The following is a 14,050-nucleotide window of genomic DNA, read 5'->3' as shown; positions in this document are numbered from 1 at the left end:
CTCTTCCTTTCCGTTTTTTGTTTGGTTTGAGATTACCGTGTCTTCAGGGAAGGAGCAGTAGCAAAATGCACGTTCTCTGCTTCATCTCTGACAGACTCCTCCTCAGATTCAGTTATTCCCCACCTTCAAGAAACACAGAGAAAAAGGTAAATATATATGTAATAAATATCTGTATCACACACATGTATAATATCTAAAACTTCAATATGTTGTAAATTGCAAAATTACACATGAAAGTAAAAGATACTTCACTTCCCAGTATCATTTTAATTTGCAGGAGTCACTTATCAACTAATGCAGCATTTTTGTGGAAATACCAATGATAACATGAGCTCTACGTTTAAAAAAGGCCTTCAAAAAAGCACCTGTTCTAGTACGGATTTAAAAACGTGACTGTGGTTACTCTAAACTACAATGAAATGTGTAAATCATATTAGGACTTAGCATTACTATTAATTTTAATAATGGCTTTACTGATAATTTTGTGGATCACAATAACCTGTTGTGTCTGATAGGTTCCAATAGCGAATCCTGTGATGATGTTCCTGCAAGGGAATGCCAGTAGTTTTAAGTCATGAAAGACATCTTCTTCCAGCAGGTTTAACCTTTCCTAAGCAGATCCGGTCATCAGCAGTCGCTGCCTTTTTTGGCCCTGGGGACAGCTTCAGTTTTTGCCCTCCTGGATGTCAGCGCTGGCCCTTTGCTGGCCCCCGGTGTTTCCTACAGCGCTGCTTTTCAGGTGGCCTTGTCTTACGGGTCTCCTGTCCTTAAAGCCAAGTTTCGGGTCCTGCCCTGACTGAGGCCATACTTCTCCCAGGGTAATTTTGGCCATGTCAAGCCAGGATTGGCTTTGCCACTAAGGTCCATGCTGGTATTTCTTCTGATAACACAGCTTGCAGCTGTGAGTGGCGAGTAGCACTTTCCCAGCAAGTGCAAACAGAAACCTCAAACAACCTTTCGAAGGTATTTTATGAAGCAATTAGTTTTAAGAAGAGAGCTATTTAGCACTGACTCCGTGCTGTTTCCCACGTGGCTGGCTTATGTTCTACCAGCTTCAAGTTGGCAGGCTCAGCGCTGTTTGCATCTGCCTGTGGAAATGTGCCCAGGAGTCACCAATGCTTTAGAGAGCTTGATAGAAAAAAAATAAATTCTGACATATGTGAAGTCAAGAAACTGGAAGAGAAATGCTTCTGAGCTAAATCTAACCAAATTTAAAACAAAAATAAATTCGCAAGTGCTGTGAAAAACCGAACAAGGACTTAAAAAAGGCAAAGTGAAAGAAGACCTTCACACAGGCTTAAGAAAAGGTGCTCTGAGCTAATGACTGTTTTCCTATGACAGACTAATGACTGAAATTTCAGCCTGGTGACTGGGATGCAGTTTGATTCAGTATGAAAACGTCCTTTGCTGTGTGAGGGATGGCCGGAGCAGCGAGTGGGATAACCCTCTCCATGTCTGCCTTTGTGATGGGCAGAGGAGAGAGGTCGAGGAACTGGGATAGTCCCTCATTAGGGAGGTGGCTACGTGTCACTGAGGGACATGGGACACGACAGTTGTTCTGGAAAGCCGGCCTGTCATTAATCTACATTAGTTTCTGCAATGAGCAATGAGTGAATTTCTTGCCATCCTTGGTTGCAGACAAGCTGTACAGGTAGCTCAGCAGTCACTGTGACCAGGGCATCAGGTGGACGATGCAGAGAGCTGTGGTCATCATATATATCTCTCCTCTGTGTAACCCATTTTTCTCACAGATAAGGAGAAAAAACACATAAGTGCATCAAATCTCCACACAGCGGCACTGAGCAGCACAACCCCTGGTTAAACCTTGCTGCCGTCGCAGAATTCAGCCAGACGGGGACTGATCTCTTTGACCTCAAAAATAAAATCACAGGCGTTCTCCTCCGGTTGGGCCTAAAGCTGCAGTGATCTGCAAACCTCAATTAAAACCCTTGGAGGTGGGGTTGAGGTGGCCAAAGCCAGCTCTGGCTCCAGCTGCTGGGGAAAAGACCAGGCTGTAGGATGGAGCAGTGAGAAGGTCCTGCAGCAGCGAGGAGGTCTGCGGTGTGAAGCCATGCGGAAAAGGCCAGGCTGTGGGCAGCTGGCGGCTGCTGCTGGTTGAGACAGGCGCGAGCAACTACATGAGCATATGAGAGGAGAACTACCGGACGTGAAAAGGTATAAAGTCCTGAAGGAAATCTGGTGCTGGAGGACAGGAGTTTGGTACCACTGGGGACCTGTTGTAGGAAGTAGCAGGGTGGCCACCTGATAGATGCATGCTGGCCTGCAGGGGCTCTTTGGGTGTCTGCTCTGGGAGCGCCAGGCGTGTTCATGCTCAGCCTCTCAAGCTTTGTTGACTTTTATCTGGGTTAACTTCAAAACAACAGGTTTTTATGCTTTCAGGTTGAGTATATTCTGCACACCGGGTCTGCACGCAGTAAAAAGCGCCTGAACGAAGTGACCTGCCCCGAGTCGCTGGGCACTTGAGACCCTGCCTCTTGAAACCCTGGGGCTGGTTTTGCCAGTAACAGGCAAAGAAATGACAGGGAAGGAAGATTTCGTTAATGGCTGGATAAACAATAAATGCTTACCACCCATATCTTTAAAATGAGTTCTGGCAATATTTTGGGCAGGGCTCTGAGACCAGGCAGCGTGCCAGCTCCTCCTGGCAGGACACGGGAGCCTCCACGCTGGGGTCAAACCCTCTCTGCATAAAAACGAGAGGTTTTGGATTTTCCAGAATAGGCTGTTATGCCTACCGAGGCTTGTACAACTGTTCAGTTTTTGAAGAAGAAGATTTTTAGTGGTGAATGGCAAAAAATCTAATGCAGGACAGCATGCCAACAGGAAAAGCCATAAAGTAACACTAAGACAGCACCAAGGGACAAGACACTTGGCTTCTGAAAAGTGGGCAAGTACAGAAAATGACACAGTGGCTGCTTCAGGAAATCCAAACGTGCCATAGTGTGCCATTAGTGACCATCAGCCTTGCAGATTAAGCAGTTTTGATTTTGAGGAGTTACACTGAGCTAACAACACGGTGGATCTTGAAAGGACAAAGCTTTGTTTATTTCTTAGCTCCTCTCTCGAGTGGGGGAACTCTTCCTTAGAAGGACTGCGTTGTCCCTGTGTCCCGCAGCTTGGGAGCAAGAGCCACAGGCTGCAATGGGGGCAGCAGAGGGGATATGTATAATATGGGTGCCTGGTGCTGTGGAGATCACAGAATCAGGGAATACCAGGTTGGAAGGGATCTCGAGGATCATCTGGTCCAACCTTTCTTGGTAAAAACACAGTCTGGACAAGATGGCCCAGCACCCTGTCCTGCTGAATCTTAAAAGTGTCCAACGTTAGGGAATCTACCACTTCCCTGAGGAGGTTATTCCAATGGTGAAGATTTTCCTTTTGTGTCCAATGATGGATGGGATGAAGAAGTATTGGGAATTTTTTTAACAATGATCCCTCCTCTCTGGCCAGAACCAGGCCTCCTCCTGAGACAAACAGTTTTGTGGCTTCTTCTGGTGATGTGCTCAGGAGCAGACAGGTGAGATGAGAAATGGTTCTTGGGGTGTGTGCAGATTCCCCAAATACCACTTTTGTTGCAGAAAAGCAGAGACTGTGAGGTATACAAAAAGCTGTGACCTCGGTCAATGCAATATGTGTAACTGGCATGACAAACTGACTCAACAAATTCATGTGAGGAGCCCACAATCAGTTTTTAAATTCTTCGAAGGGTGAGATGAAGGCAAAATCCCTGCCTTCTCTAGCTTATCATAGCACTTCTGCCCACGTTTTCCTTGTCCGCAGCCAGCAGGGAGGGGCAAAGCCTGTTGAAAAAGTTTTTGCAAGGGGCTGTAGCCTCTCCTTGCCTGCGGCGGCTGGGAGGGGACGACGCATGGCCACCTACCTGGAGCTGCCCACCAGCACGAGGATGCCCATGCTGGGTCTGGGGACCTGGCAGGTACCTGCTGGAGCTGGGGACCTCTTCTCATCCCCGTGCCTCTGGTCACGCAGGTGACACCAGGAAATCGCTGAGACTCACGGTAGACGTTTTCAGCAATCTCCTCTTCGGGTCAGGAAAATGCAGCAAATCCTCTGTGCGGCGTTTCTTGCCTTTTGAAATATTTCAGGTAATTCAGGTATTCACACCCATCCTTCAGGATGTTTTTTAAGTGAGCAGGTAGAGGGAGATTTTTCTTAGCTATGGAAAAAAATTACATACTACAAAAGCAAAAACTTCCGTCTATCTAGCTTGTTTTTCTTTGGTTTTGGCACTAGGTATTAATATCCCAGCATGTCAAGTAGATGTCATCTTTGATGAGTGCATGTAGATACAGGAACCTAAGTGGCAATGAGTGGATTTGGAAATGGGGATTTACATTAACCCCTTAGAGACTGAGGATAACTTATTTGGATGGCAGCAGGTGAGTACACAGCACTTCGGAAGAAAATAGTTTGGGTAGTTCTTTACCTGCAGATGTTATCTAATGGAATTTTGATAAGAAAGAAGATTTAAGGATACACTGAATTATAAATGTAAAAGGAGTCTGGAAATGAGCTGAAAATTTTAAGAAAGTGAGCTTCTTAAGAAAGGAAAAAAAAATAGTGGCTTGTCCCCTGGATTTGAGACTGGAAACTAAATATGTTAAATTGCAAGCTGCCAACTCTGAAACACTGTCCAGTCAGCATAAAAGTATCCTAAATTATTCTTGCTATATTTTGGGGTCAGCTGCTGCTAATCATCACATAACTTATGCACAAATGGGGCTGAGTTTGTTTAACCCTTTCAGTCTTGATTGGTCTGATGACAAAAGACCCTTAAGAAGGCTAAAGTAATTAAGTAGGCTTTAAAACTTAAAAAAACAAAGTGTGCCTTGCATGTGCCTTAGGGCACTGGTGGATGAGCTCTCTGAAGGAACCTATTAAGATGCTAACAGGAATCTAAACAAAAGGAAAATGCTGGACACGTGATCCCTGGCACCACAAAAATGCCTCATGTTAATGCAATGAAAACATGGCCCAAACCCACTGCGATTACTTAATCAAAGCTATTCAGTCTCAAGGTTCCCACAGCAACTTCAGCTGAGACTTCCTGCGTTTCGGTGAGTAAATGGGCCCTCTCTTCTACCCAGTCACTCTGAACTCAGGAACTTCAAGTCCTGTTCAGTGAGCACCGTGTAAAATGAAGCAATGGATTATTTTTACTGAAAAACACCTTGCATTACAGAGTTTTGTGTAATCACAGGGTATAAGTGCAAGGTCCTGCACGTCGGTTGGGGCAATCCCAAGCAAAATACAGGCTGGGCAGAGAATGGATTGAGAGCAGCCTTGAGGAGAAAGACTTGGGGGTGTTGGTGGAGGAGAAGCTCAACACGAGCCAGCAACGTGCGCTCACAGCCCAGAAAGCCAACCGCATCCTGGGCTGCATGGAAAGAAGCATGGCCAGCAGGTCAAGGGAGGTGATTCTGCCCCGCTACTCCACTCTGGTGAGATCCCACCTGGAGTAGTGCATCCAGCTCTGGGGCCCTCAGCACACAAAAGACATGGACCTGTTGGAGCAGGTCCAGAGGAGGGCCATGAAGTTGGTGAGAGGGCTGGAGCACCTCTCCTACAAAGACAGGCTGAGAGAGTTGGGGTTGTTCTGCCTGGAGAAGAGAAGGCTCCAGGGAGACTTTTAGTGGCCTTCTGGTACTTAAAAGGGGCCTACAGGAAAGCTGGGGAGGGACACTTTATCAGGGAGTGGAGTGATAGGACGAGGGGTAACAGTTTTAAACTGAAAGAGGAAAGATTTAGATTAGATATTAGGAAGAAATTCTTTACTGTGAGGGGTGGTGAGGCACTGGAACAGGTTGCCCAGGGAAGCTGTGGATGCCCCATCCCTGGAAGTGTTCAAGGCCAGGCTGGATGGGGCTTTGAGCGGCCTGGTCCAGTGGGAGGTGTCCCTGCCCATGGCAGGGGGGTTGGAACTACATGATCTTTAAGGTCCCTCCCAACCCAAACCATTCTGTGATTCTATATTGTCACTTACGCTCTCCACCACCGACTCCTCCATTCAAAAGCGATGCCGATTGCTCCTGCACAGCAGCTTTCCCATGGTGCAGCAGCACCCAGAGATAAGACACTCTATAATTCCTGGCATTTGGCCGGTGTTGCCACTAGCCTGCTTTCCCATGCTGCCCTAGGAGCTGCAATGTCCATTTGTAGGAAGGGGTGGGAATGGGAAAGGCGCTGCAAAAAGAAAAACTTGTAAAACTTGAAACTGGCTATTTGGTGGTGTATAGCCTTGCGCAAAAGAAACGGTGCAGTTTCTATGTTTTTTGTTTAATTTAGGAGAACCAACCAAGCACCCTTTGGTTGAAAATACTTGGAGAAGTGAAATCATTAAAAAGACAAGACGATGGGTAGGGATGTAATGAAGCTAAATGTAGGAGGTGCTCGCGGTTTTGAATCATGTTTCTGTTTGAAGTGCCGTTTTCCAGAATCGGTATCCAGTCATCAAACAGCCCTTCAGTGTCTCCAAGCCAAGACGAATGTGCAGCGATTTACTTTCCTGTTAAATACCAGGTTGTGAATTTTACCCAGGAGGTGGCACTGTCTGTAGTGTTTTGCTGTCCTCTGCCTCCCTGCTCCTGTGTCAATAGAAGCTGGCTTGTTTGTGTGCAGGGCCAGCAAGCTTTCCAGAGGCGATTCATTTCCTCAGGTCGCCAGTACCTCACACTAAAATTGCTTTTAATTTCTGGGCAAATTAGAAATTATTTCGAGATAGCCTGGGTGTCTGAAGGCAAATGTTCCAACCTTAGAAAAGGGCAGATCAGCTCAGGCAACTCATCAGTGATTCCCATGGCCATTTTATTCCAAAAAACTAATGAAAGCAAGATCCAAACTGGAACACCTCATTATTCAGGGGCTTAAAGTCTCCAGATTTGGGGAACAGCAAACTTTTTCTGCTGTTTACTGAATTACTGACTTTTATTCTTGTTTTGGTCTCTCCAAGGAACAGCGAGGGGTGCAGTGAAGTTTGCCATCGATGTTGGGTACTGCCACTTTGATTGCACCTACCTGTACCAGAACGAGCGTGAGATCAAGAATGCAACTGAGGAGGGGGTTGTGAAGTAAGAAGACCTCTATTGTCAGTAAGGTATGTCCTTGGATAACTTGTCTCACATGAGGCCAGCTTTTAGGAGGAGAAACAAGGTCCCAACCTGCAAAGTGCCAGGGAACGAAGATGGTCTGGGAATTAACTCCTCTCTGTCAGGGCAAAGTGGTTTGCGGATGGAGGGAAGGAAGAGGTCAACTCTTGGAAAAAAATAAAAAAAAAAAGGCTTGATTTAAGAGGGATTTGTTTTGTAGTCCATATCCATTGTCAGCCACGGAGACAGGAACTGAGGCCGTGCTCTAAGTTGCCTCTGAGATAGGAAGCGGGGCTATTGTATTCGCGGTCGCTCCCGCTGTGCTGCCGCCCTCAGCCTGTTAACTCCTGTATGTTATGTTTTGTTTTGTTTTTTCCCCCAACAACAATGGAAGGAAAAATAAAGTAACCTCTATCTGCTGGGAGCTGGCGGGTCGATTTTCACCAGCTTTGCTTTTTTTTTTTCCGTTTTGATTAATTGTTGTATGAGTCGTTGGGATTTTAGAGTAGCTCATTCTCATTTTACTTAACTGACAGCACTGCAAATAAAATAAGGTGCTCAAAAATCATGCTTCCTCAAGACGAGAAGGTGTGCCATATCGCGTGATGTGTCTGTGTCTGTGTTTCCCTGCCAGGGATGCTCTGCGGTCAGGAGGCCAGGAGAGCAGCTCCCAGGCTTTGCGTGACCCCTGCAGCTGTGGTCCATCTTCCACGAGAGACGCCTGGTGAAGGAGGCATGCCAGAAAACACTTGCTGCCCTCCAGCTGGATGATTTGGATCTCTGCCTGATGCGCTGGCCCATGGGATTCAAGGTGTTGAGACTTTTAACTCCTGGAAGCCATCTGCCAGAGCTCTGCCGCTTTTTTCCTTTGGGACCAGACATGCCCTTATTCCTCTCTGATGAGGAGTGTTGTTAGACCTCATTAGGACATAATGACAAACCTTCACGCAGAGTGCCCAGGAGGAAAAGCAAGGTCATGGCTGCTTAAACTGGGTCTTGTAGTGCAAAAAATCGCCCTATTTTACCCTGCACAGCATTCCCACGTTATGGATCAAATTGCCATCCGGATCACATTCCACTTAAAGCCTGGGATTTGGCAATCATTTGCTTATCCAGGATCAAACAGTTGTGAATTACTTCGTTCCTATTTTTCGCTTCTCTCTCTACCCCCAGGTTAAATAAATCCCCATTTCCCCATCGTGTCACATCCCTGGCCTTCCCCCAGCCTGACCGAGGCACACAGAAGTGTCTGCCCTTCCTCTGCCTGCAGGACAGACTCTCAAGAGGCAGATTTTCTTGAAGATTACTTTGTTCGTGCGTATTACTGGTTTTGGCCACCTCTCTTCCCAACACAAACACAAGCCAGGATACCCAGTGTGTCTCCAGCTCCAATTGCTTGTAGAATTTCTAAGAGATTTCTTTAACTACTTACGATTCAGCCTGCCTTAAACTTGTTTTTCTATTTTGATGATAGGCAGGAGAGGAGCTATTTCCTGCAGATGGAAACGGCATGGTCATTCCCAGAGGTACAGATTTTCTGGATACGTGGGAGGTAAGTTCATTGATAGGCAAAAAAATTCTTGCTGGTTTGAAATAATAGCCTGAGAACTTCAGGGTTTCCACTTGGAGAATCGCTCTGGGAGAATTTCCGAAGTGAAGCATTCCAGATTCTGAGTTCTCTGTGCCCTTGCGCCCCTTCTTGTGTTACTTTGCCAAAATGGAGGTATTTTTATATCTGCTGCTTACTGAACTGTCTGGGTGGGCATGGCAAGAAGAAATCTTTGCCTGTGTGTGTACCCTGCAGTGGGCTACAAATGCTGTCGCTTCAGTCCCCACTCCACACTCGGTGGCTTTAGCCTGTAGCCATGTTCATCCCTAGTTGCACCTAAGCCTGTCCAGACCACAAGAAAGCCAACATGCCCGTGCCAATGTACCCAGAGCATCCAAATTTTCCCCGCCCTCTAGAAAGGACTGGAACTTGCCCGAAGTTCTTCGCTAAAAGCTGTGCGTGCAACGCAAAGAGGGATGAGCATGGGCTGCCAGGGGGACAGGACTTGGTCACAAGGTCAAGTTTCTGCTTGACTGATGGTTTGGGCTTCCTTTCCCCTTCACCCCGCACCCTGTGCTCAGCACGGCTGGGTCGAAAGAAGACAGGAGGCTCACCGGAGACGGAAGAGGTCACTGATGCTTTTTCTCTTCTGTCAGATGAAGAATAAAGCACATTTTTGTCGCTCATTTGAAGGAAAAAAGCGGACATTTCAGGCTGCTGCTTATGATAGCAACTTTAAATAAAAGTGATTTCTCCTTTGGAAGAGGTGTGTCTTCTGCTCTAGAGGCTGGTAGTAGATTAATTTCTCCTGTTTCTTTTCTGCAGGAGGTGCCAATCTAATTAGGGCCGTCTGACTGTTTTCTTGTTTACCAGTGTCGAGGAAAATGGCGGGGGAAACACAGCACTGCTGACACTGTACTGACACTGCTAAACGGTACATCTCCCTTGGGAAATTAATCAGCATTGATGATTGGATAACCTGCTCTAGCTCTCCCAGAAGAGCTCCTTGTTGAGCCGCTCTGTTACAAATGACAAGCTTTTCATTACGGTATAATTATTTTGTTAGCTGAGGAATTATCCTAAAACACCCTCTTTTACTTATGAGCAGAAGGTCTACCTGGGGATAATATTTCAAAATAGTTGTATTCTACTGAAATAATAATAGTGTAGTAATTGTTAATCCTGAATAATGCTGTTATTTATTTTTAAGATGATGCATCATGTGAGAGCCTGTGTCTTTGACCAGGGTCCCACCGTTTAATGGACTGTACTAATGCCACTTCAGAAGAAGGTCCCAGCCATGATGATTTTTACCACTGAAGTCTTCACGCAGGCATTTTTTCCATATGAAAACAAAAATGTCTTAATTCAATAGCAAGCCTGACTCCGTAGTGTCTCTAGGCTATGGAAGAGCTGGTGGATGCAGGAATGGCGAAGGCCATTGGAGTCTCCAACTTGAAGCACAAGCAGATAGACAGGCTACTGAGCAAACCAGGCTTAAGACACAAACCTGCAAATAATCAGGTAAATTGTTCTCAAACTCATCAGTACTGACACATCACATCTATCTGGGGTGCTGCACTTGATGGAACGTCCCTGGCAGTGAAATAGCTTTTATGTCAAGGCTGTACTTTTGATACCTGTGTGAGAATAGACCTGTTTGGCTAAATCATAAAGTAATGAAGGATGCAGAACGTTCTGTCCCCTTCCTTGCGCAGGAAGCTGCAGTCACACAAGCCCGCAGCGCTCCTGGGTTGAAAGTACAACCTCCACCTTTCTTCTGAGTGCAGCACCGAGCTCGTGCAGGCCGAGAGCTGAGCTCTGCAATGGAGAATGTGGCTGGGATCACCCTTTTCCTTTCCTACAGCCCCCAAGGAAAAAGAGGCTGCATGAATAGATAGGACCAAAGCCAGGCTGCGCTGCTGGGGTGAATAGGTAGGACTGGATGACAGGAGAGTTGGGTGCTTCAGCTGGATGCGCACAACTGGACCTTGGAGCCCATTGATATGGGTCACGAAAAATGACGCAACTAGCTGGAAAGAGAAAGATTAGGCCTTGTTGGAGGCAGGGTTGGGAAGAAGGGGAAACAATCTGAAACATTGGCTGACTCCTTAAAAACACCACAGATGGAAAAAGAACCACCTTTTCAAAGCTGATGTGGGGCTTGGTAGGTCACCATAGTGATGCTAAACCTTGAAGTACCTTCTGCTTCTGAAGGAACCTAGTATTTTTTTCATAGATTGAGAGCCACCCCTACCTTCCTCAGGAAGAGCTGATTAAGTTTTGCCTGTCCAAAGGGATCTCTGTCACTGCATTGTGTCCCCTTGGACCACCCAACTGGCCCTGGTAAGAATGCTTTGTGAGACTTCTTTCTTAGACGTAGATTGGAGTCAATTCAGTAAACCAGTCTTAGGATGTGGATAAACCCTCACAGAGTAAACCTGATGTAATTAGAAAAATATTTACTAAGTCGTTAGAAAGAACACACACAGAGAAACCTCTCTCACATGTATTGTGATATTCAGTCCACTAATTCATACCTGTGCCTTTACTGGAGTTTCATACTTAGGAGAAAAAGGATCAATTTGTTGGTGAAAGTAGCGAAGATCATTCTTAATTGAGCTTGGGTGAGCTTATTAAACATGTAAGAGAACTTCTGAACTAAAAAAAACCAACCCCAAACCAAAGCAGAACAAGCTTATGAAATTAGCAACTTTGCAGTCCTGCTGAGACAAATGGATTAGGTTTTTAAATGGATGACTTGAAGAAATTTTGCTTTTACTCCAGTCTTTGTGGCTTTCTCTGACCTGGGACAGGGCATTTACCAGAGCAGCTGAGCTTGTGAAGGACGTGACAGCTGCTCATTCTTAAGATGAAATTTTCAGGATCTGGACCAAAGAAATTCCTGGCCTGATCCCAGGCTGGACTGAAATGTGTTACAGCGACCTGTTATACTAGAAACTCCAGGCCTCTTCTCATGTGCCAACCTGCTGTAAAAGGTAAAGAATGAAGGTGGGGACTGGACCAATGAGAAAATGGTGAATTAAAGTGTGCAAGACGATGCTTTCTTATCATTTAAATAATATTCTTACACTACAGCGCTTGAGGGAGAAGACAATGTGCCGTTCAACTGCTGACATCTGCTTTTTATTTTCACAGGTCCAAGCCTGAGGATATTTCCCTTTTCGATGATCCCCAAATAAAGGAAATTGCACTCAAGTACAACAAAACCCCAGCTCAGGTCACTACTGGTCATGGAATTTTCCCTGGTGACATATATTTTTCCCACTTCTACTAAAGTAACTATTTACAGAGGTATTACGGAAAGCTGAGTTATAGCTGTGTCTCATACGCATTGTAATGCTTTAAAAAAATATTATCTCTAACACTAGTTTTGATGATGGGCAGAAGATTACCAATGGCTTTGGGCTTTAATTGGCACGCTGGCCACTTCTACACACAGCATCACTGGCCAATCCTGAACTCTTGTTCAATGCACTCCCATGCTGTCATCTCAACTTCACAGACAGATAATGATTAAATGAGCTCGTGTAATAATCAGGAAGGGTTTACTATAGTGCTTTTCCTATGTGACCCATCTCTGATACTCAGTAGAGCTGTTCTGTGTAGGCATGTATGGTTTTTGACCATCAGAAGACGGGCAGAACTTCTCAGCTGTAATTCCCTATCTGTTCCTCCAGGTGCTTATCCGGCTCCAGATTCAAAGAAATGTAAGCGTAATTCCCAAATCTGTCACTCCACGCCATATCGAGGAAAATTTTAAGGTAAGAGGGTACCTTACAAAATTAACAGTGGTGTTAAACTTTACATAGAAAAATACACTCTGCCAGTGGAACAGAGTACCCCCTACATACTTGGAATTGCCAAAACCTTTTGTCTGTCAGATACCATGTAGGTTACTTCTTTATGAACACAGAAAGTTACTTTAAAAGTAAGGAGCCAAGCCTCCTTCATTAGAACACATCAAGTAAGAGAGATTAACTTTTCTGCCTTGTGACATAAATATGATGCAATTACACCCCACCAGCACCACAACTTTATGAAATTTATTCATTGTTCACCGTATATGGGCTTCTATTGCACACTTCCTAGTGCTTCAACAAATACAATGCTTTTCTACTTCTGTTTTTGGTATTCTGTCTGCAATGGAAACAACCCAGCTGTTTGGGACCTTTATTCAGGTGTTTGACTTTGAATTGGCTAAAGAGGAGATGGAAACCTTCCTTGCTTTCAAGAAGGGGTATCGCATCTGTGCATTAAGTGAGCGAGTACCTCCGCCTCCTCCTCCATGTCTTAGCAAGATTGGATCGTCGTTGGATATCCTCTTAACAGACAGCATTTGACAGCCCCACTTCAAGGTAAGGAGAGGGAACCTTAGCCAATATCTGGTCACATCGGTTTCTGCTGGAATCCAGCACTAATATTTATTAGAGCGCTGTCTGTCTTGTACAGGTTGGTAGCACTGGGATTTTTCCAGGTACGTTGCGTGTTAAGGTATCTTGTAACGGATGCATACCAAACTGCTGTCTGAAAATCAAAATGGACTTGAAACTCTAAAATAAATAGGCGGCAATTTTTTTTTCTGTTTTCTTTGGCTGCTTTGTATAAGAGACAGTCAGTGTAAATAAACTCCATTTTAAGAATGAGAGTTGTAAGTTTTTTTGAAGTGAAAAGCTGTGCCTATGTATTTATGCCAACGTTATTAAGGCAGTATCTAGATAATAGAATGGTTAGATACAGACCTACCCAGATCTGCAATTTATTCTCTTTTCCCAGGTTATTCACTTATCTAATAGCATACTGCAGACTTTGGAGATCACAAGAGAGTGGTTTAATGTCGCAGGGAAGTGTGGTGATTTCAGCTAAGCAAAAGATAAATTATCTTTTGAGAACAAGGTCACTGGTATATGTGAAGGTTACACAGCATTGATTTCCACAGCCCTGTGTAAACTAAGCGGACTCGTGATAGTATTTTTACTGTAGTTCACAGTTTTAGTTCTGCAGAGCTTTTGTGAAGGGAAAAAAGCTTTTTCTTCTTAGCCTTAAGACTATATCGTTACAGTGTTTTAATCATACTCTCTTTTTCTAGATGCAAAAATCACAAGGACTACCCTTTTTTGGAAGGCTAACATAGGCACCATCTTCAGATCCTCCAGGGATCAGGACCAGGTGTTACTGTTTCAAGCAATTTGTAATTCTTCATGGGTATTGAATCACAATATAAGTGGAATACGTATTACAGGAGGGGAGAAGGTAGATCACAGGCATTCTAAAGAATAATATCTTTGAGCATGCACACATTTGCTTCCCTTATCAACCACAGTTGTATCAGTCCTTTATCTGTATCTTTGCTCTG

The 14,050-nt window shown here is 45.0% G+C and overlaps 1 pseudogene; it reads left to right on the top strand.

Moving 5' to 3' along the window:
• The first annotated feature begins 3,889 nt into the window (after positions 1–3,889).
• LOC128907992 (aldo-keto reductase family 1 member B1-like) lies at positions 3,890–13,823 on the top strand (annotated as a pseudogene).
• Positions 13,824–14,050: the final 227 nt, after the last annotated feature.

The sequence above is a fragment of the Rissa tridactyla genome, chromosome 1, assembly GCF_028500815.1.
Source record: "Rissa tridactyla isolate bRisTri1 chromosome 1, bRisTri1.patW.cur.20221130, whole genome shotgun sequence".
Classification (NCBI taxonomy): domain Eukaryota; kingdom Metazoa; phylum Chordata; class Aves; order Charadriiformes; family Laridae; genus Rissa; species Rissa tridactyla.
Note: the sequence above shows the minus strand (reverse complement) of the source record. Positions and strands in the feature narration are given on the sequence as shown.